The 23,902-nt window shown below is 36.5% G+C and overlaps 1 pseudogene; it reads left to right on the top strand.

Moving 5' to 3' along the window:
* The first annotated feature begins 12,965 nt into the window (after nt 1-12,965).
* LOC119876894 lies at nt 12,966-21,937 on the top strand (annotated as a pseudogene).
* The last annotated feature ends 1,965 nt before the right edge of the window (nt 21,938-23,902 follow it).

The raw sequence follows: 23,902 nt of genomic DNA, 5'->3' as shown, positions 1-23,902 counted from the left end.
ATTTATACCCTTAGTCATGGGGGCTAAAGACAGGATTACTAAGACCATCTTTAATCAACTTTAGAATCCATCCTAGAGGGTTATCACCAGATTGCTTATTTCCAAATATTATATTCATCATGTAGACTCCCGCTCAAAAAGTTTTAATGGCTACACTTTCCTTACATAATAAAATCCATACTCTTCCCTCTAACATCAAAGGTTCCTTACCGTCTGAGTCCATGCTGACTTTCTAACACAATGACCCCGCACTTTCCATGCAAATTCTTTGTCTACCTAAAAATCAGTCTATTCACTGATTTGTTTATTTATTTGTTCATTCATTCAACAGTTATTAAGCACCCACTATGGTCCAGGCATTCTATTCCAGACATTAAGGATTATTTCTCTGAACAATATAGGTGAAGTTCATAATCTTAAGGAGTTTATACTCTAGTGGAGACAGACAGACAATAGCCAAGCAAATAAATTTGTAATGGGACGGGTGGTGATAAAGGCTATGAAAATAAATAAAGCACTAAGGGAGATAGATATCAGGGAGGTATTTTGCATGGGATGGAGATGAAGGGTCGTGGAAATCTCTGATGAGGTGACACTTGAGCAGAGACCAGAGGGAAGCTAGGTGGCAGGCCATGTGAATAGACAGGTGACGAAGGAATAGCATGTGCCAAGACCTTGCCTTGGGGATGTGCTTGGTGTATTTAATGAGAACAAGGAGGTCAATGTGGTGAGGGTAGAATGAACATGGAGGTAGTGATAGGAGATGAGTGAAGAATCATTGGAGGCTGAGCTCAGGTAGAAATTAGTGAGCCATAGTAAGGACTTTGGTTTTTCTGATAAGAGAAATAAGAAGCCATGAGAGGGTTTGAACAAAAAGGAACATGACCTAATATTCTAAGAGGAACACCCTGGTCCAGGGTAGTGAAAGTAGTCTGTAAGAAGGTGAAGAGTAAAATTAAAGAGACCAGTTAGGAGGTTATTGCAATAATCCCTGTGAGAAGTGATGACACTTTGGCCTGGGATAGTGGCAGTAGGGATAATGAGAAGTAGTCAGATTCTGGATAGAGAAAGAGGAGTGGGAGGGATTGCTGATGAGTTCAATAGATGTACAGTAACAGAGGAAAAAGAGAAGTTAGGGACAATTCTAAGATTTTTTTTATATGGGCAACTAAAAGAATAGAATTTTCATTAAATGATTTGGGGAGCAGATTTTAGAGGCAAGAGCTGGGAAATCAAAAATTCAATTTGGGGCATATCTTGCATAGCTTGGACATGCTACTTGACATGCAAAGATTTTTAATAAGCAGGTGGCTATCGAAGCCAGGAGAGCACCCTGGGTAAGAGATGAAAATTGGGGAATCATCACTATTCAAATGGTATTTAAGTCAGTGGAACTGAATGGCATCACAGAGAGTGTGAGGGTGTGTATAGTAGAGAAGAAGTCTGAAGATTGAGCCTTTGAAAGTCAGGAAGAGAAAGAGGAAGCAGCCAAGGATGCAGAGAAGGAGAAAACAGGCGAGAGGACAGCTGTTTTCATTACTTCCTCCTTGCCTTAACTCATGTCAGTCTCTCTACTGGAAAGGCCTAGAAATATCCTCCTTAGTCCACTCCTTTCATTCACATCTTATCCATCCATCACAGCCCAGGACTTAATTCTGTGGTGTGAGTGCTTCTCTCTTCTTGTGTTTTATTTGACAGTCTAAGTCTCGTGTTTATGTTTCAGTCTTTCTAGATGAATTACTTTTTCTTAATCCACCAATACACCTTTCCATCCCTAGGGCTGCCTTTATTTTAATTTTATTAGTTGGTTCCTTTCAGAGTGTGTCTAGGTGAGTCAGTCCTCCTCTCACCTTTCTGCTGCCATCCCACACCCCATGAAAATCATTGGTAGCACCAGCCTAATGATAGATGATGAAGGAAGAGAGGGGTGTTTGGGGTCTGGGATCCAATTTTTTTTTTAAGATTTTATTTATTTATTCATGAGACATACACAGAGAGAGAGAGGCAGAGACACAGGCAGTGGGAGAAGCAGGCTCCATGCAGGGAGCCTGAGGTGGGACTCCAGGATCACACCCTGGGCTGCAGGCGGCGCTAAACTGCTGCGCCACTGGGGCTGCCCTGGGATCCAATTCTGAGGGGGCTTTTGCCTCTGGAGATGTGGTATTTGTGGCCATGATTCTATGACACAAACTCAGTGGCACTTAGGATCATCAGTCAAAACAAATCAATAGATACACATGTTAAGTAAATTGTGACACAACAGAATAGAAACGTATGGAGAGTACTCTCAAGAGTTCACTCTCCGAAAGGAGCCAATAGGTCAGAAAAAAAAAAAAGTGACCATTTAAATAACAACAGCAACAACAACAACAAAATTTAGGAGAGCAGTAGAAAAGACTTCAAATGTTAAAATTAGAATGATTGGTTTCAAGATATTGTTTGTAAATGGCATAAAGCTACATATACTGTTCCTTAGTATCATTAAGGATACTTCCATTAAAGGGTCTGGGAACAAGGAGAACAAAACATGACATCTTGTCTATCCAAATAAAAGATAACCCCTGAGCCAGGCCTGGCCTAGCACAAGGCTAGCTCAGAGCCAGCAAGAGGCAAACACATGTGGGATGCATTGAAAACTGCCTCTGAAGGCCACTCTGAAAATAAGGGGATCAAGGATGCCCATCAGTTAACCAAGCACAGCTTTTTGAAGGCAAGGGCGTGGTCTGGAAGGGGCAATCCCTACAGGCCTGGGTCCCTTCTCTCCCTGGGGTCATGCTATAATTAGGGAGTTTAATTTGGGTTTAAACTAATAACCAACAAAAAACAATTTTATACACTTGATTTCTGGTATGTGAAGTTAGTACAGAACATTAAAATGACATTTTCCCCAAGATTGGCACTTCAGAGGCAAGAATGATTTTGAATCTGTGTTCTTGACAACTGCAAGTCATAGCACACTTGCTCCCAGAAGATGGGATGGATGAGTGATGTGTTTTTGTTAACTAATAGCTCTAGGATTGCTATCTGAAGAGGGCTAATAGGAAACAAGATGTTATTCAGACTAGCCACAGCGCACAGGTTCAGAGGCCTCCAGTCATGGAGCTAAGTCATGGGAAGAAAAAGCAGAGCTTGAAGGGTATGGACAGTGATATTGTAATAGCGATGTGATGAGATAGGAGGTAGCTCTACTTGTGGGGAACACAGCATAATGTATAAACTTGTCAAATCACTGAGTTGTACACCTGAAACTAAAGTAACATTGCATGTCAACTACACTCAAACAAACAAATAAGTAAATACTACGAGAAGAGCATCAATTCAGCAATGATGGATTATCGGATCGAGCCTTTACGTAAAAAAAGACAAGGCTTGTTTCTTGGGCTTAAAGCCAGTGACTTAAAAGTCCTCTTTTATATACATTCGACTGAAAGTTATCTAATTTTTTTTTTTAACAAAGAGCTTTTAAAACTCAAAACCTGTTGCTCTGAGGAGCTAATCTCATAGTTAATCCAATGTCACTAAGTCATGAACAAAGCAGGTAAAGATAAATTGAGAAATTAGAGCAAAATTTCCATTCAATACTGGTTGTACAGGTCAAAATATTAATAAACCTCTATTACATGGAATTATAACCTCTGAATACCATAGAAATTACTTTTTATTTTAAATGTATTAAGTTGTTTACATCTTTCCTTTGTTTCTTTGGCTCATTTTATTCTGGAAATATCTGTTGTTTATTTTCAGAGAAGCATAATGCCTATTGTGAATGGAAATTTAAATTTAAATTTAAATACAGTCATCAACTTCAGGGTGCTTTTTAGTTGGTGAAAAATAAAAACCCAGTCTTAAAAGTGTTATCATCTAATTCTTTAAATCTTCCTTTCTCTTGTTTGTGAGAGCTAGACACCAGATAAATCACTTTGCTTACTGGTAATGAATGCCATATTTTAGTTTCTTTTCTTGAAATTTTCTTATTTAAATAAGTCTCTGTCTTACAAGAGCATGTCATCAGTCAAATAATGCTATCACTTCTGAAAATATTTTCATTTTCTGACATGCACCGAGGTGCCATAAAGTAGTGTTGACAACTCCATCTTTAGCATTCCACAAATCTTATGGAGATATATCATCAGAAAACCACACAATCTATATCCGGGGCTTGACAAAACTGAAACATGGCCTGCCAGCCATAGATAAGGTTTTGAAATGTTAGTCACTGAAAAGGTGATAACAGAAACAAGGATCAAATGCATGTACACCTTCATCTTTGGACGCCTGCGGTTTCAAGCCATGCCACTTTGGTAAAAGATATTGCCATCTGGCCTCTTGGCCAAGCTGGTGGACATGGCAAGTGTGATCCACCACAGGATCGACCTGGTATCAGATGTGCTGCTGGGGGTGCTGGACTTAAGAGATGCCGCGAAGCAATAAAAGCAATAACAGAGGTCTCTAGAAAATTGGAGAACTAGGGAGTCAGGGTTGGAGCAGCTTGACACCAAACTCAAAAGATCAAAGCAACATGCCATCTTGTGACTGACAATAGCAGCTCAAATGGAAACTAGGGAACATTTCAGGGCAAGTGGAATCTTTTCCCTCTCCTCCTCCTCCTACTCCTTTGCCTTCTCCTCCTCTTCCTTTCTTTTTTTCTTTTAATCCTCAAGTGTTTTGGGATCTCGGGCTGTTCTCAATTTTATATGGAAAATTTCAATAGATAGGAGACAAACACTCATTACACTGGACCTAGACATGAAATATTAAATGAAAGGATTTCTTTTAAAGACTCTTTTTAAAAATATAATCAGAGTGACCGCAAATACTACCTTTAAGACAGAATTTATAATCATTTACTTCTTAATGGTTCCTCCCCCATGCCATCCATTTTCAAACAAAGCTGAGTTTATGGCCATCATACGAGATTACATTCCCGCGCAGTTGCAGTATTTCTTCTATAATGATTTATTTAAAAGGGCTTCACCATGATAGCTCTCCAACTTTGTTCCTTCCTGTATATCACTGTTCAGGGTCAAAAGCTGGGAAAAGGGCTGGTCCCTAAGGCCTAACATATTTCACCAGTGGAGACTCTGGCTTTTCACTTCTCTTTCTCTCCTCATCACTTTATGCTTAAAGAAGAACAGATGTGGAAACGTTTAGAAAAAGACTAATTGAATTTCACATAACACAATTTAGCATTGTTTGAGGAAGTACCTAAATCAACAGCACATTTTCCAAAGTCCCAGCCTTGCCTAATTAGAACACCAAACGTGTGACTAATTGGCCACACTTCCACCAAAGGCCCTGCTGCAGATGAGCTGTCGCCCACTCCCCTCGCCCCAGCTGAGGCCGGAGGTTTGGCTGTGAGGTAAGGCGGTTGCTCCAAATGAGTTGGGCTGAGCACAATGGGAAGGCTGCGTGATGGCCAGAGAACAAATTCAGGCAAAGCAGGAGAAAAACTGGAATGTTTACACGGTGGCAGCACCCAGAGAATTACCAGGAGATTATCAGTACATAAATTAAGAGATACTTGGAACTCCATAATTGGGACAGTGAATAGCCTGCTCTTTATCATTTTGGCTTTGTGGTCTCAGAGCTTGACATCTAATTAAAATATAATCTGATATCATGGGTGAAGGGTCCATTTAACCCAGTGCTTCACCACTGGCAGATCTGCTTTAGCATGCAATAGGACAGTTTCCATCTTGGTCCTTTTATTTCCTAATGGTGTGCAGGGGAGTGTGTGGGAAAGAGAGGATGTAATTAGAGCAAACGGAGAGGATGACTCTGGGCCCCGTTATATTGTAAAATCTGGAGAATTTTCCTTTAGGGAATCTCTTCCCCCATTTTCTCCTCCTAGGCATTAACCCATGCCTAGAAGTGACTTTAAAAGTCATTTAGTGCAACTTTCACATTTTATAGCTGAGGATTCTTAGGCCAAGGGAGGTGAAGTAATTTGCCTAGGGCCACACATCTCTTTGGTGGCAGACTTAGGACTAGGACTCCAGTCTCCTGACATCCATCTCTGGTACCATTTACACTTCCTCTTTCTTGCCGTAGCTGATGGTGAAAGACTAATGTTAGTGCAGAATGTCACAATACCAGGTGATGGGGATATTAGTTCAATCCCAATCATTTAAACAACAATATAGCCTATTAGGTATTCAATGAAATTCATTCATTTCATCCAGAGAAACTTCTACAGTGCTCTAATCTGTTAGTGTAGATCCTGGCTTCTGGGTAATCAGCTATATAAAAGTCTGGATATTTGCTTTAATTAAATTGTCACTTTCTGTATGATGAGAAATGATATTAAATTTATTCTTCTTTATAGGAATGATTTTCAGAAAAAACAGTCTGTTTCTCTGGACTCAAACAAAATCCTATTCATATTGATTTTGTGTCTGTCCAATCTGTTTTACACTCGTTAAAAAGAGAAAACAATTTGGCTTTAAGGTATAAAACATATTTAGAGAAATCAGTTTTCCATTGAGGTTCACTCATTAGCAATGTGTATTATGTTGGGGGAGATGATTAAGCTTTCTCTTTGCCACCCAGATTGTGATTTTTATACTTTTTTTTCATGACCAGCTGATGAAAGGTCAGGGGATAAAATTCTTCACAAGAAAATTCTAATTATTAAAAAAGACATAAATATTTCCTTGATCATGTACTACTTAGAATGATCCTTGCTCCTGTATTTATTCCATGAATAAAGAGAGAGTTGAATATGCTTATTCAGAAGTGATCTTCAACTTCCACATGCCAATGAAAACAAAGCCATAGAACTCCTCTTTCTTAAGTTTTAGAAAACTGGAAATGAAGTTAATAGAAGAAATCAAGATCAGATGTTAACAAAACATTTCATGCATTAACAATCTTGGAAGTTTCTTATTGATAAATAGCTTAGTTTAGATTTAAAAAAATACTGTCCTGGAAATTTTTTCATCTTGACGAGAATGTGTGAAGTGATTGATCATGACCCTGATGGGTTACCAAGGGACAGACCAGATAATAAAATCAAATAAAGGTATACTGATTTTCTAATAATAAAATAGGATTTTCTGTGGAATAGTTTAATCAGCTGTGTGATGTGGCCAAATAGGTTGAGAAGCGAATCTATCATTTCTGAGGAATCAGCCTTGGGAAAGTCCCTTTGACTCCATTTGCTTCAGACTTAAGCACAAATGAACAAATGGACTGTGGCATGATTGTGTGTCAGCATGGTGGGTTTTGGCCATTTCTCTTCTTCCCCTGTGTTCACCACGGCCAAATGGACTGTTGGGTGGTCAGAATTTGTCATGAAGATAGACAGCCACTGGGAAACAGTGCTGATGGGTCTTCTGGGCTGTGATCCAACACTTTACTTCATGTAGAGGAGTGCTCCGTGTCACCATATGTAACATGGCACTATAAATTTTCTTTCTTTCTTTCCTTAAATTGTCTCATTGAGATAACTGGAGAACATCTAAAGGTTAGGAGAGTATTTTGACCTTTTAATAAAGACAACTTAAATGCAGGCATTCTTTGATATATATCCCCAACAATCCGAAGTGATCAGTGACTATCTTTAATGTTGATGAAGTGGGTTGATTTTAAAATTATTTGTAGGCAATAAAGAAGCTATCCTTTATTTTAGTAAACAAACCAGAATTACATTTTAAAGAAAGAAAGCCTTCCAAATTAATCATTGTGAAGTATGTTCCTCAAATAATATCATGTAAACCCTTCACAGTTTGAATGAACTATCTGGTTTGTATGATTTGAAGTGAAATGGACCAAACATATAGATATAATAAAACACTTTTCTATATGGAGCAGGCCCAAAGAGCACCAAATGGTCAGATGAAAATGGAGGAAAAATCTAAATGTTCTATCTGTAAGATGTAGATCACCTGGACTTATGTTTCTTCAAGTCTGTTTTCTCCCCTGACTTTTCTTACCCTTAATCTTGTGCCTTTTCTTGTAACTTATTTCTTTTAAGGAGTGTACCTCTCTTTGTTGGAGTAGTGAGAGAAAGACATCTCCTAGATATATGGTAATAGAAATACACATTTCTCCATGCTTCCTTCTATTCAGGCACATCAAGAATATATGTCTTCTGAAAGTTTTCTATCAAAGCAAAGTATTTTTAATTAAAGCTTAGGTCTCCTCTGGACTATGAAGACTAGACCAGACCAAGACTGCCACATCATTTTTCTCCTCATTATCACCTCGTTAAGATCCCAGAACATGCCTCAGAGGCAGGGGGTTGCTTAACAAGGTGATAATGAGGAGAAAATGTCTCCAGCCTATTTAGGGCACAGCCCATGCCAGGTCGGATGATGGCAGACCAGGTTGGACTAGAGCAGAACACACTTTAGTGGCTAAAATGTTGTTCTCTGAATGGATTGGGCTATTTTAAGATATAGTGTATTTTCTTTCCATTGGCACTGGCTTAAGCCAAAGTGAAAAAAAAATGGAGCCTTAGGCCTAAGACTTTGAGGTAGAGACTGTAAGATGCTTCCTAATGTTCACTCATCTGTTAATTTTTGGACACATGAGCCTTAGAAATGTGAAACTTAATACATAGCAAGGCATTGCCATCCACATAAAAGACTATCTTTGCTAATCTTTCACGAATCTACACTATATTTCTATGAATCATATGACTATATTTTAGCCAGTGATATTTAAATGGAAACATTTTTGGGTACCTGAATGGCTTGGTCGGTTGAGTGTCAGACTCTTGGTTTTGACTCAGGTCATGATCTCGGCGTCCTGGGATCAGGCCGGGTCAGGTTCCATGCTCAATGGGGAGTCTGCTTAGGATTCTTTCTCCCTCCCTCTCCCTATGCCCCTCCTCCCTGTGTATGCTCTCTCTCTCCAAAATAAATCAATCTTTAAAATTAATAAATAAATGGAACCATTTATTCTTCCTTCTAGAAGTGTCTTAATTAGAAGAACTTGTCTTTCCTTCACCTCTTTCCTCCTTCATGTTGGCTAGAAAGTAAATATAACTGGAGCTCAGGTAACCATCTTGAACAATGAGGTGGTAAAGCACAAAGACGGAAGGAACTTGGGCTTTATAACAATGTAGGCAATGTTCCAGCGTAGGCAGTCTCCCTCTGAATTCTTTTACCTTAAAGAGAAATAACCTTTTATCTTATTTAAGCCAGTAGTTTTTATTATTGGTAGTATTGATATATGAGCTGAATCTAATATTGGCATGGATATTAAAAAAAGATTAATTTTGTGATGCTATATTTATATCAAATCCAAAGTGTATACCTTTCATCTTCAATTTTTAGCTGTCATTCAAGCCAGAATACTTGGCAGCAATGGTGTGTGGAGCCAGCTTATACCAACTCACATGAACCAATATTTACATATTGAGAATTTTGAAAGTCAGTTGTTAAAACACAGCCATCATTAAAATTTTAACTATATAAAATTATAGTTTAATAAATTATGCTAAAACAAAAGGTAATAAATACTTGAAAATCACCATTTCCTAATGGTTTTACTATTTCTTATGCTCTTGAGTTTATATTGTATCTGCCTATGTTTATAGCAGCAATGTCCACAATAGCCAAAAACATGGAAAGAGCCCAGATGTCCATCAACAGAGAAGATGGATATGTATACAATGGAATATTACTTAGCCATAAAAAGACAAATACCAAATTTCACTTATACATGAAATTTAAGAAGCAAAACAGATGAACTTATGGGAAGGGAAGGAAAAATAAAATAAGATGAAAACAGGGAGGGAGGCAAATCATAAGAGACTTTTAACTATGGGAAACAAACTGAGGGTTGCTGCAGGGGAGGTAGGAGGAGGGTAATTGGATGATAGGCATTAAGGAGGGCACTTGAAGTAATGAGCACTGGGTTTTGTGTTTTGTTTTTGCTTTTGTTTTGTTTTCTATCTTATGAGCACTGGGTTTTGTATGTAACTGATGAATCACTAAATTCTACCTCTGAAACTAATAATACAGTGTATGTTAATTAAATTGAATTTAAATAAATTTAAATTTAAAATTTAAATAAAAATTATTAAAAGTTGAATCTAAGTTAATATCATTTAAACAAAAACCAATAAAAAGTTAAAAAAAGAAATACTGCATAATGGGGTGTTATTGTTCATTTCTTCCAACTTCCTGTTTAACAACATGACATAGGTAGCTTGAAATTAGCCATATTGAGAACATTTTCACCATGGAAATTGACAAATGCTAAAAATCAGGGTTTGATGTTGTTTTGTTGGTTGTCCAGGCTTAAGAAAGTGATGGAGAAAATGTTAATAATGCAAATGTGTTGTGTCTAGTGCTGAAGCTGAAAAGTTTTAATTTAATGAGAATTAATTGTGTGGAGATGAGAAATAGTTTATGTCGGATTTAGTGAAAATAATTTTGTTAGGTAAAGAGCAGATTAAGATGCAATTTCGTCTGTCAAACCATTGTTGGACTGCAACTATAGATTGCCCAAAGATATAAGAGTTCAGCAAAAATTAATGAAGGCAATCTGTGAGAGTTAATTGGCCATATGGAACTTACAGGAAAGAATGTTGCATATTTTATTATTTTAAAAATTATACACTATGCATTCTTTTTATCAGACAAATTATAATAAATTTATATACTCATAAATACATGCAGTTTTTCAGAGCCATTTTAAAAAAATTAGCTGTCCATCTACTATTTATCTCTTCACTTCCCTCACCCTACACATTCAACTCATTACTAAATCTACTAAATTTTAATTTAGAGATGTCACTTGAATCTATATATTTTTATCCACTCCGTGGATAATGCTGTAGGTTGGGTCTTCATTGTTTTTCTGGCCACTTCCACTTTTGTCTCCCTCTAGTTCATATTCCACACTATTGCCATGAGGGTCCCTTGACAGGGCAGATGTACTACTTCCACTTCCCTACTTAAAGTCTTTCAATGGCTTTCAGTGCCTTAGAGGATAACAGCTCATCTTCTCTGCATGATCCAAAACTCCTGGCACATGCTTTCATTATGAACTCCTTGCTATTCTTTTTCTTTATTCTGCTATCAAGACTCATGCATGAGACTTGGCACACTGAATTGCAACCTTTTGTTTACAGTAATAGTAAGCATGTAATAGTAAGGATGATAGTTTAGCTATTGTGTAATACTAAGGATGATAGTTTAGCTATCTTGTATCCCAAGCACTTAGTACAAATGTTTAGCACGTGTTAGAGATTCTAGAAATATTTGCTAATTAAATAAAATAAAAATCCACCGTAACTGCCAAACAGTTCTTCAAAGTACCTTTCTCATTTTACACTCCTTTCATTGGTGTATGGGGGTTCTAATTTCTCCATGTGCTCGTCAACACTTGTTACTGCTTATTCTTTTAGTTACAGCCATTTTAGTGTGTAAAGGGGTATCTCATTATGCTTTTGAATTGCATTTTCCTAACGTCTAATGATGTTGCACTTCTATCTATTCACGTGCTTTTAGCTATTTGTTTATCTTCTCTAAAGAAAAGGAAGACCAATTTCATTATTTTGCATTTGGATATCCAATGGATGGCACCGTTCATTGAAGATATTCCCTATTGAATTGGTTTGACACCTTTTTAGAAAACCAACTGACCATAAATATGAGTTGCTTTTGGACTCTCAAATCTCTTTTGGTGATCTATATGTCTATTCTTATGCCAGCACTAATCCATCTTTATTCATTACCGTGGCTTTTAAAACTGAGAAGGGAGTTCCCCAACTTGGTCTTCCTTTTCAAGATTGTTTTGACTCTTCTGGGTCCCTTGCATTTTTATATGGATTTTAGAACCAGATTGCCAACTTATGCAAGAAAGATATCTGACATTATATGAACCTGTAGATCAATTGGAGAGTGTTGTCATCTTAACACTATTACATCTTCTGACACAATAACATGGGATGTATTTCCATTTATTTAAATCTTCTTTCTTTCAACAATGTTTCATAGTTTTCAGTGTAAAAATATTACACTTTGTTAAATTTATTTCTAAATATTTTATTCTTTTTGACACTATGGTAAATGGACTTGTTTTCTTAATTTCATTTTTGGATTCTTCATTGGTAGTGTATAGAAATGCAATTGATTTTTCTATATTGATCTTAGATCCTTCAATCTTGCTAAACTTGCTTAATAAGATTTTTTTAGCAGATTTCTTATAATTTTATGTATACAACATCACATCATCATGTCATCTGAGAACAGATATAGATTTTCATCATCCTTTTCAGTCTATTATTTCTTTTTCTTGCCTAATTTCCCTGGCCAAACCCTCAATATAAAAATTAAAAGAAGTGGCAAGAGAAGACATCTTTCTCTTGTTCCTCCTCTCATAGGAAAGCATTCAATCTTTCATCAGTAAGTATTTGTAAATGTGGGCATTTTTTAGATGCCTTTTAGGAGTTTGAGGACATTCCTTTTCATGCCTTGTTTGTTTAGTGTTCTTTAATCATGGAAGGGTGTTGGATTTGTCAAACGCTGTTTCTGTAACTACTAAGATTATTTATGGTTTTTATCCTTTGTTCTATTACTATGCTGTATTGTATTAATTAATTTTAATATGTTGAACTAATCTTACATTCATGGGACATGTTGGAATCAGTTCGCTAATATTTTGCTGAAGATTTCTGGATCTATATTTATAAAGGATCTTGTCTTTTCTTATGATATCTTTGTCTGGTTTTGGGGATCAGGGTAATAATAACCTCAATGGGGAATTGTTTTCTCCTCTTCTATTTTTTGGAAGAGTTTGGAAGGATTGTATTAATTTTTCCTTAAATGTTCTTGAGAATTCACCACTGAAGCCATCTGCACTGGGCTTTCCTTCGTTGAGAAGTTAAAATTATGGAGTCAGTACGCCATGGCGACGGCTCGCGGCAGTGCTCTCTTCCCGCGTTCTGGGTGGCTTTTCAGATCTTGTGGTCTTACCTGTAAGAGGGGGGACGTTTCTGATCTGACACTATGGAGGAAGGAAGAGGCGACAACTTCTACGGTGTGAGCACCAACCGCCTTAAAATGGAGCTGCTGAAAGAAATCCATCTGAAGGATATAGTGCAATTATCAATGCTTGAAATAAGACACAAGATAGCAGAACTGGAAGCCAAACTCAATACTGATGATGAAGGTGGTGAATGGAAAGGTCGTTATGAGACACAACTAGAAAAGCAAATAGTTTCTCTAGAAGAGAAAATGGAAAAAATCCATAGAAATCCTTCAGATAGATTGTCTTCTATCCGTGTCTATGAACAAATGCCAGTTGAATCCTTAAATACATTGCTTAAACATCTAGAAAGGGAGAAAAGGACCCTTGAAAATCAAGTGAAAGACTGCACTGAGATTGGAACAAGAATCAAAGGCTTACCATAAGACCAACAATGAGTGCCCTATATACCTAGCTGAAATGTCACAGGTCTCTGACTCATACCAAGTTTCTAAAAGGCAACAGATGGATCAACTGCCTAGAGTGAAAGACAATCTAATGAAAATAGATGTGCCTAGCAAGAAGTTTCTGCTACCGAGGTCAAAGAGGTTGTTGCCTGTGTTCTCCTCTAGGATTTTGATGGATTCCTGTCTCACATTTAGGTCTTTTATCCATTTTGAATTTATTTTTGTGTATGGTGTAAGAAAATGGTCCAGTTTCATATCTCCCACATCATTTATCCTTTTAAAGTGAAACTCTGGGCAGCCTGGGTGGCTCAGCGGTTTAGTGCCGCCTTCAGCCCAGGGCCTGATCCTGGAGACCTGGGATCGAGTCCCACCTCGGACACCCTGCATGGAGCCTGCTTCTCCCTCTGCCTGTGTTTCTGCCTCTCTCTATGTGTCTCTCACGAATAAATAAATAAAATCTTTTAAAAAAAAAGAAGTTAACATTACTTATTCAGTTTCTCCATTGTTATATGCATACTCAGATTTCTATTTCTTTTTGAGTCAGTTTCAGCAATTTGCATTTTTCTAAGAAATTGTCCATTTCATCTAGGCTATCTAATTTATTGGCATACATTCATTCACAGAATTCTCATGGTAATCCTTCTTATTTCTGTACAGTTAGTAGTGATGTCCTCTCATTTCTGATTTTAGTAACTGAGTCTTCTGTCTTTCAGTCAGTCTAGCTAGACATAGGCTGTTTTCTTTTTCTTTTTTTATTTTTTAAAGAACTCATCTTTGATTTGCTTGAAGTTTTTATATTCTGTATTTCATTTGCTTCTAGTATAAACTTTATTATTTTCTTTATTATGCTTTCTTTGCTTTTTTTCTTCTTCTTTTCTGCTTTTATAAAGTGAAGGACTAAGTTACTCATTTGAGACATTCTTTTTTAATATAGGCATTTACCCATAATTGTCCCTCTGAGCATTGATTTAGCTGCATCTCATGAGTATATTGGTATATTGTGTCTTTGCTTTAAATCATCTCAAAGTATTTCCTAATTTCCCTTGTGATTTCTTCTTTGACCCATGGGTTGTTGGGAGTGCATTGTTTAATTTACATATGTTTGTAAATTTCTTTCTGTTATTGATTTCTAATTTCATATCATTGTAGTTGGAGAACATGCATTGTATAGCTTTAATACTATTAAATTTATTGAGGGTTTTTTTTTTTCAGGACCTAACATATGGGCTATACTAGAAAATGTTCATACATATTTAAGAAAGAAACATATGTATTCTGCTACTGTTTGATGGAATGATCTATAAATGTCTGTTAGGTCTTTTGTTAATAGTGTTGAAGCCCTTTATTTCCTTGTTGATATTTGGCCTGGTTATTCTATCCTTATTGAAACTGAGGTGTTGATGTTTCCAACAATTATTCAAGAATTATCTGTTTTGCCTTTAAACTCTGACAGTTTTTGCCTCATGTATTTTGGGGCTCTTGTTAGTGTATATAGCTTATCATTTTTATATCTCCCTAATAGATTGGCCCTTTTGTTATTATTAAATGTCCCTCTATATGTCTGGTAACATTTTATTTTTGTTTTAAAGACAATTTTTTCAGTACAGACATTTCAGCTCTTTAATTGTTGTTTGCATACTACATCTGTTTTCATTTTTTAACTCCAACCTATATATATCTTTGAATCTAAAATATGAAAAAATATAGTAGAATTCTTTTCAGCTTTATTAAGGTATAATTGGCAGATATAATTTTAATATATATATTCAATACAATATAGTGTGTGTGAGAGAACGTTTAAGTTCTAATCTGAGCAAATTTAAATTATACGATGCAGTGTTATCAACTCTAGTCACTGTATTATAAGTAGATCTTCAGAACTTACTCATCTTAAACTGTAAGTTTGGACCGTTTTATTAATCTCTGCCTACTTCCTCCATTTTCTATCCCCTGCAAACCACCTTTCTAATCTGTTTCTATGAGTTTGACATTTTTGAAAAAAAATTCTACATAAACATGATACTATGCAATATTTGTCTTTCTCTGTCTGTCTTATTTCATTTACCATAATGCCCTCCAGATTCATACATGTTGTCACAATTGACAGGCTTTTCCTTTATTTAAGCCTGAATAACATTCTTTTGTGTGTATATGTATTTTCTTTTTCCTTTCCTCTTTCTTTCTTTCTTTCTTTCTTTCTTTCTTTCTTTCTTTCTTTCTTTCTTTCTTTCTTTCTTCTTTCTTTCTTTCTTTCTTTCTTTCTTTCTTTCTTTCTTTCTTTCTTTCTTGTTTTCTTGCTTTCTTGCATTTTTTCCTCATTTTTCTCATTATATTACTGGTTTATTATGAAGGATACTAAAAGGAATCAAATACTAGATGAGTGAATATATAGGGTGAGGTCCCAAACAAAATAGAGATAAACAAATAGGCCTCTTTCACAGAAAGCCTGGATGCCTCAGTCTGTTGCTTTTCTACTGTGCTGTGAGGGTGGTAGCCAGTTGAGAACTCTTCCTATATTTGTTAGAGTCCTTAGGACTTGTAAGTATAAACTGCTGGTCACTATACACAGATTATCTAGAGGTGTCCCCTGGGTGGCAGCTGCAAAAATCAGGGTCCTAGACAAGTTACAAGCTCCTTTATGGAAGACACTAGTGACTTAGTGTGAAGCTGAGGGAGAGCACAAAGATGGTGTCCATTGGCCCCTGTCTTTGGGGAATATTTAAGCAAGCCTCTAGATGTGTGTTAAATTAGATGCCTGCCTCTCAGGCTGATGCTTTACAATAAGCAAAAAAGCCTCTTTCACAGAAAGTCTGGGTGCCTTTCTGTTGGCTGCATCTGCACTGTCATGAAATGGCTAAGGGCTAGGCGAGCAAGCCCTTTAAGTAATGTTTCTCAGCTTACTGTAGCCTAATGAGTCTTGTGGACTCAACCCCATTAACTTTCAAAGTTAGTTGTTTTGGGGGTTAGTCTCTCAGGTGCAGGTCTTAAAAGTTAGGATGTCAGAAGTAGGGTTCAAACCCTTCACTCCTCCAAGGTAAAGCTCTGGGTTGAGTTCCTTCCTGATTCTGGGTTGTTGTGTAGGGAATGTGGTTTATGGTGAGATTGTGTCTCAGTCTTTCTTACCCACTTTGATGTGGGTTTTTTTCTTGCTTGCCCAAAGTGCACAATTCACACAGCTAGTTTTTGGAGAATTTTTTTTCCCCAGAAGAAATTGTTCTGTATATAGATTAGGTGTGTCCACGGGAGGGGTTAGGCTTAGGATCTTCCTACCCTGCCATCTTGAACCAGAACTCTAATATTATTTTTTTTTATAGGATTGGATTTACATTTACCATGTTGTCTTTGATTTTATGTATGTTTCAATTTTTTCCCTTCTCTATTCCTCCTTTATTGCTTTCTTTTGTTTTATGTGGATATTTTAAAATATAATAATTATTTCCTTTAGTGAACTTTCAATTTTATTTCTCAAATTATTTTCTTAATTCTTGTGCTAGGGATTACAATATATAATTTATCAAAATGTGTTTCATATTTATATTGCCTTTGTTCCAGTGAAATATAGAAACTTGATTCCCATATAGCTACATTCCCTCCTTCCCCCACTTTTTTGTGCTATTATAGTTATGCCTATTATGTTTACATATGTTATAGATTCAATAATACATTGATATAATTATATTTTATCTAATCTTATGTCTCTTAAAGCACCTGAGAGGGAAAAAAAAGAACACATATATATTCACTAAGTTTACTGTATTAATTTTCTTATTTACTTGTTCTGGTTCTCTTTGTTTCTTCCTGTGGATTAGATTTACCACTTGATGCCATTCCCTTATTCCAATATAACTTTCTTCTGATCTTCCTCCTTTGTGTTGTTATTGTCAAACATATGACATGTCTATATGTTATAGGGCCAGTGATATAATTATATGCATACTGTTTTATAGAATTATGTTTTAAATCAGTTAAGAGAAGAAGAAAAGAAATGTGCAATTATTCTTTCACAATCATCTACATAGTTATTTTTACTGATACTTCTGGGTTTTTTGTTTATATGAATTTCTGTCTATTGTCACTTGCTTTCAGCTTGAAGAACTTCATTTAGTATTTCTTATAAAGAAGATCTGCTAGCAATAAATTCTCTATTTTGTTTATCTTGGAAATTTTTTATTTCACCTTATTTTTTAAAAGTAGTTTGCTTTATATAAGATTCTTAGTTGACATTCTTTTTCTTTCAGCACTTTGAATATGTCATTCCACTTCTTCCTGGTTTCCATTGTTTTTATTCACAAGTCAGCTGTTACTGAGTTCTCTTACATGTGATGCATCATTTTTCTCTTGTTCCTTTCAAGGAGTTCTTTTTATCAGGGCACCTGAGTGGCTCAGTGGTTGAGCGTCTGCCTTTGGCTCAGGGCATGATCCCAGGATCCTGGGATTGAGTCCTGAATCAGGCTCCCTACAAGGAGCCTGCTTCTCTGTCTGCCTATGTCTCTGCCTCTCTCTGGGTCTCTCGTCAATAAATAAATAAAATATTTTTTTAAAAGAAGCTCTTTTTATCTTTGACTTTAAACATTTTGTACTATGATATATTTAGGTGTAGAGCTTCTTGCTTTTATCCTGTTTGGAGTTCCTTAAGCTTCTTTGTTTTGTAGATTAATGGGAAGTTTTCAGCTATTATTTTTAAAAATAATTTTTGTGTCCCTTTATCTCTCCTTTTTTTGGTACTCCCATTGCAGATATTTGATGGGCTTAATGGTGTTCCATGTTTTTCTGAGATTCTCTTCATTTTTATTCATTCTTTTTTTTCTTTTTGTTTTTCTTTAATCTCTACTGATTTATCTTCAAGCTTGCTGATTGATTTTTTTTGTCAGTTTAAATATACAGTTGAGTCCCACTAGTAAATTATTCATTTTGATTATTGTACTTTTCATCTCCAGATTTCCATTTTATTCTTTTTTACAATTTCTATTTTTTATTGCTATTCTCTGCTTTATAAGACATTAAAATCATATCTTACTCTTATTCTTTAATCATGATCTTACTTCATTCTTTAACTATTGGTAATAGCTCCTTTGAAATTTTTTATCTGCTAAATCTATTACCTGGACCTCTTCAAAGGTAGTTTCTATTACCCGTTTTCTATTTTTCATGTATATGGTTCACAATTTTCTGCTTCTTTGCATGTCTTGTAATATTTGTTAAAAGCTGGGCATTTTAGGTGCATTTGGGTGACTCAGCTGGTTAAGGGTAGACTCTTGATTTCAACTCAGGTCATGATCTCAGGAGTCTGCTTGAGGATTTTCTCTCTCCCTCTTCTTCTGCCCCTCCCCTGTCTCAAAAACTCTCTCTATACATAAAATAAATAAATCTTAAAAAAAAACCCTGGGAATTTTAGATAATCTATCACAGCAACTCTAGATACCAATTCTCATCCTGCCCCCTTGCCAGGACCAGTGTTGTTTGCTTGGTCAGAGCTATCGACTAAAAGTTTGTATTCTCCAAAATTCATGTTGAGACCTAATCCCCAGTGTAATAGTATTTGGTGGTGGCGCCTTTGGGAAATGATCAGATCACAAAGATGGCACTTCCATGAATGAGATTAATGCCCTCCTAAAAGAGACTCTTTATAAAAATTCCATCACTCCTTTTCCATGTGAGGACACAGCAAGAAGATGACCATCTATGAACCAGAAGGTGGATTCTCAGCAGATACAGAATCTGCCAGTACCTTGTTCTTGGACTTTCCAGCCTCCAGAGTTGTGATAGATAGATTTCTAATGTTTATAAACCACCTAGTCTATAAGGTATTATGTTATAGCATTCTAGATAGACAGTCATTTTGGACATTTGTTTAGTGACTTGGCCAAACTAATCTGTGATGTCTATTTCTCCTGCAGTGTGCAGTCTGTTATTTCTCTGCTCAGATTTTAAAAAAAAAATCATTTTTATCTTTTAACTTGACTACTTAGTGATTGTCCCTGGAATAAGCCACTTACTGGTCAAAGATCATACTTAAGCCTCTCAGCCAGTTAGATTTTTACTATTTATCATTATATATGTGTGTGTGTGGCTTGGAGATTTCTATTACAGTTCAGGGAGTTTATATTGTTGTTCTCTGTATAGCTACAGATCAGTAGTTTAGATTTCCCCATCCTTATCATTTCTGAAACTATGGAACTTTAGTCATACATGCAATATTCCAGATTGCCAGGGATTACTGTGATTTTTTTTTTTAAATCTTAGCTTCTTGGTAGTTGCAGCTGGGTCAGAGTAGCTTATTGTTAGTTGGTGAGAAGTTGTGTTTAAGCCTCTGTGCCAGTGAGGCTTTGGCTCTGTGTGTATGGGCCCATGAGAGGCTTGGAGAATGCTTTCAAATGTGTATCTGCTGTAATTGCTCCTGTGTGAGTGTGGTCTAGCACATGAACTCAGTCTTCCTGATCCTCATAGTGGATTGTGAACCAAGGAGAATTCTTGGCTGTTCCTTTCCCTGATCCTCTCTGTTAAATTTGTAACTGTGCTGCCATTTGCTTATATCAAGGAGCTACCAGCCTCTTATTAATTGCTCACACATAAATATCTGTTATTTTTAACAATGTCCTTAGGCATGGAGTTCTCCATGCTCTATTCCAAGTAAAGCTTATTTCCTCAGACAGAATTATAGAATTCTTTGTCCTTATGGCCTTCTTTTCTTCCTGGGCTGAATTCCTACTTGTTTGCTGTGCATAAAATAGAGCTTTTGCCCCAAGAGACAACATTGGGTGAGGGAGAGGAGATGCCATCCTTTTAGCTGTACCTACCTGGCATAAAGCTTCCACAATGTGGAGCTGGGGTAGAGGGTGAGAAATCCAGCAACCTATCCATCCCAAAATGAAATCTAGCCACAAACTGAAAGCAAGTAGGAGGCATGTTTTTGGCAATACCTGTCTGGAGTAGAGTGCCTGAGATAGAGCTTTAGTAACAATGAGCTGGGGAAGGGTAAGGAAGTGGATCAAGGATGAAATGCTACAGACTCTGGTTTTTCTTATTGAGAAATTTAGTAGAACTTCAGATGTATGCCCTTAGGACAATTTCCAGAGACTTTAAATAATTTTTTTAAAAATAATTATCACCAGTTGAGTTGTGTTTTGCTGGGGAAAGGGTCTTCTGAATTCTGTATTCTGACATTTTAGAAGACTCAGCCAAGTCATTGTCTTCTTAAGCCACTAAGTTTTGATGCAGGTTGTTTTACAGCAATAGATAACTGAGCCAGATTCCAAAGCTAGATAGAATAAGTGGAAGTCCTAGCTCTACTACTAACTAAGTGATTTTGAACAAGTTTTCTGAACCTCTGTTTCTCTCTTTATAAAATGAGATAATACTTTCTGCTAATGGTTGTGAGAAATAATTGAGATAATGTTTGTAAAGCAGTTGGACAGCACCTAGCACAAAACAATTACTTAGCGAATGATAGGTAATAAGTATTAGAAGTAACAAGGGGTAGATATATAAACTCAAGGAAGACAAATGCAGACAGCTGGCAATAAGTTAGTTGCTAGGTTTGCAGAATTGTTCATTGTGCTGCGACTCATAGACTTAAACGGAGAGCTGGAGAAGTAGACCAGAGATCTTCGTTTCTTGAGAACAGAAGGATGGTGTTTGAATAAGATTAACAGAGGAAAGTTTTCTGAGAGAGAAGAGTGGGCACAGAACTTTTGGAAACAGTTCAACCAGGAGGCAGGAATAAGCGGAGGAATCCTAAAATGAGAACAAAAGGAGTGCTCAGAGAATTTAGAGTCAGGAGAATACAGACACACTGAAGCCTAAGGAATAAAAAGCACTGAGAAGGTACTTATGTAGGAGAAAAGCAGTAAGGAGAAAAGATCACTAGGGCCTTTTGAAAGAGCACTTTTTATAGAAGGGTTGTGGTGGTTGCTAAATTGCTAGGAGTCACTAGGAGATATGGAAGCAGGGGAGATGGAAAGGAATAGCCACTTAAAGTGGGGGTTGAGGATGCGTTCTCTTATTTTGTAAGCATTTTGTTTGTATGTTTGTTTTTGAAGTTGAAGATGTACCTTTAGACAGAGGAAAATAAAGATGATTAGGGATGGAATACATAAAACAGAGTGCTAAGTGATGGAGAAGGAACATGAAGCTGGCACAAGGGACAGGACTATTGCCACAAGTGGAAGGGTTAATCTACCTAGAGTTTTGAAGAGCAGGTGAGTGATGTACACGAAAACACTCTATTAATACATAGTAGTTTTGGGTAGAGACAAGTTGGTATATATCACATAATCTCTGTTCTCCCTGAAAGGATGAAACAAACCCATTTGCAAAGAGAGTCAGGAAAGTGAGTGTCCAATTTAATGAGACAGTGAAAGCTTAGAAAAATGTATAAAGGAAATGTGAAATGAGACAAGGAGCTAAAGAGAGAGTATGGAGAGTGCTGAATTGAGGTTTCCTGCTCTTTTCTGTATTAATTTTCCTAGCAATACTTATCAGGAGAAGAGGAGAAAGCAAAGAAAGAAGACAAGGCAAAGGAGAGTATTTGCAAGGGAAGTGGATAATCCAGGACTGACTGGGGAAATAGATAGGTATAGGAGCTTGAGGGTACAGGGAATCAAGAATGAAGGTGGCAGCATCATTGAAATGGCAACCTGTATGGAATCTGTCTGGATTTGGAGGCTGGTAGGGAAAAATACCATCTAGCCATTTTAAATGATGCCTCAGAAGACTTATTTTTGACAGAGGTTGGCAAATTATGGCCCTCAGGCCAAATCCTGTCTACCAACTGCTTTGTAAATAAAGTTTTATTGGAACACAACCATGCCCATGCATTTATATATTGTCTATGGCAGCATTTGCATTACAAAGAAGAGTTGAGAGAGAGGCCATAAAGCCTGAAAGTCTTAAAATATTTTCTGTCTGGCCCTTTATAAAAAAATTTATGTTCACCCTTGGTTTATGATACATAAAAATATATGTGACATACTGGTAGGTGAAAAAAAAGCAGAGTATAAAGCAATATTTATTACAAGACCAAATTTTCTGAAAAGAAAAAATATATACGTAACTATGCCTAGAGAAAAGATGTAAAAGATACATACCTAAATATTTGTTAACGATTGTATCTCTGGGTGGTAGGATTACCAAAGAGACTCTTTTTTCTTCTCTTCCTCCTCCTTTTTCTTCTGTTTTGTAAACTCCATAATTTCTATAATATGGGAGGATAATGGCCAGAAGAAAGAAAATTCTATTAAATGTTTACTTTAGCTGATTAGATCAAGGTGCTAAAGAACATGTGCCTGTAAATTCCTCTAACAGGGTCCAAATAAGCTTATCCAGAAGATAAAATCTGTATCATTGACTGCACACTCATCTCAATCACACATTCTTAAAAACTGATTTTGATTGATAACAACAGGTAATAGAAAAGCTATACCCACCTTTGAAATGACAAATCAAGGTATACACTGGAAATTTTATATGTGATACTATCCTAAGAGGATTCTAATAAGTATGTCAAAGTCTTCAAACTATCTTCATTAATGTTATGTTTACTCAGAAGGACTTAGTATTCAAATAGAAAGTCTTAGGCACCTACTTTTAGGGAGAATAATCTTAGAAGAGAAATTTATCTGTAAAGTAGGGTGAATCAAATCTTTCAGATAAAAAGTAGAATTGGAAATCTAGATTAACTTCCTTCAACAAATGGCATTCTATTAAGGACTTGCAGATGATGTGGCTGATTCTGATGGTTGTTTCTTTCCTCAGGTGCTTTGAAGCACTCTGTCAACATCCCCACAGGATGAGTCAAAAGTCCATCAGGTTAGAGGGCATCTGCCCAGTTTTATGCGTTTAATTTATTTGTTTTCATGTATATTGCCATTGTCCTAGATACTGAACAAAATTTTTTTAAAGATTTTATTTACTCATTCATGAGAGACACAGAGAGAGGCAGTGACATAGGCAGAGGGAGAAGCAGGCTCCCTGCGGAGAAACTGATGTGGGACTTGGCCCAGGATCACAACCTGAGCCAAAGGGAGACTCTCAACCACTGAGCTACCCAGGTGCCCCTACTGAACAGAATTTGTAGACAAATTAACATGCCTACTGTGTCTTGGTGAATATTTATTGGATGATGAAATATAATTGGGAATCAAGTTGGAAGCCAGGTTGAAGAATTTGAAGTCAATCACCAATGGGAAAAGTGATCAAAGACAAAAGCAGAAGATAGAAGGAACGAGTCAGAAAAATCCAGAAGCTGAGGGTTGGGTGTGATGTGGAACACAGTGAGGAAGAGGCAGAAGAAGTGAAGATCAAGAAAAGCTTTGAACAAATATAGCCAAGCTCACAAAGACTCTTTTCTCTTAAGCCAAAGCTGTTTCATATCACAAAGAGGACATCTGATAGTGGTGACTTCTAAGAGCTGGATTTATTCCATTTCTTCCCCACTTCCCAGAAGCTGTTGATTTAGCAGTTTAGCAGGTCAGACTATAATCTGACTCAAGAATATTTTTTGACAATCTTTA

Source organism: Canis lupus, chromosome 12 (assembly GCF_011100685.1).
Source record: "Canis lupus familiaris isolate Mischka breed German Shepherd chromosome 12, alternate assembly UU_Cfam_GSD_1.0, whole genome shotgun sequence".
In the NCBI taxonomy this organism is placed as follows: Eukaryota; Metazoa; Chordata; class Mammalia; order Carnivora; family Canidae; genus Canis; species Canis lupus.
Note: the sequence above shows the minus strand (reverse complement) of the source record. Positions and strands in the feature narration are given on the sequence as shown.